Source organism: Anopheles moucheti (assembly GCF_943734755.1).
Source record: "Anopheles moucheti chromosome X unlocalized genomic scaffold, idAnoMoucSN_F20_07 X_unloc_26, whole genome shotgun sequence".
Classification (NCBI taxonomy): domain Eukaryota; kingdom Metazoa; phylum Arthropoda; class Insecta; order Diptera; family Culicidae; genus Anopheles; species Anopheles moucheti.
Window position 1 is genome coordinate 91,955 of NW_026453533.1, and position 546 is coordinate 92,500.

The following is a 546-nucleotide window of genomic DNA, read 5'->3' on the forward strand; positions in this document are numbered from 1 at the left end:
TTCGTTTCACTTTTCATACTCAGGGGAGTCTAAAATTGATGTTTTGAGTCACCGTGAAAAAAAAAATTTTTTTGACCCGAGCTTGTGTCGGCGACCCAAAATCGACGCACTTGGGAAATATGTTCTAGCAGGGGCCCTCCCATACAAAAATTTTTTCTTCTCAAAAATGATTTTCGTTTCACTTTTCATACTCAGGGGAGTCTAAAATTGATGTTTTGAGTCACCGTGAAAAAAAAATTTTTTTGACCCGAGCTTGTGTCGGCGACCCAAAATCGACGCACTTGGGAAAAATGTTCTAGCAGGGGCCCTCCCATACAAAAATTTTTTTTTGACTCACCGGGTAAAATGGTCGCACTTGGTAAAAATGTTCTAGCAGGGGCCCTCCCATACAAAAATTTTTTCTTCTCAAAAATGATTTTCGTTTCACTTTTCATACTCAGGGGAGTCTAAAATTGATGTTTTGAGTCACCGTGAAAAAAAAATTTTTTTGACCCGAGCTTGTGTCGGCGACCCAAAATCGACGCACTTGGGAAAAATGTTCTAGCA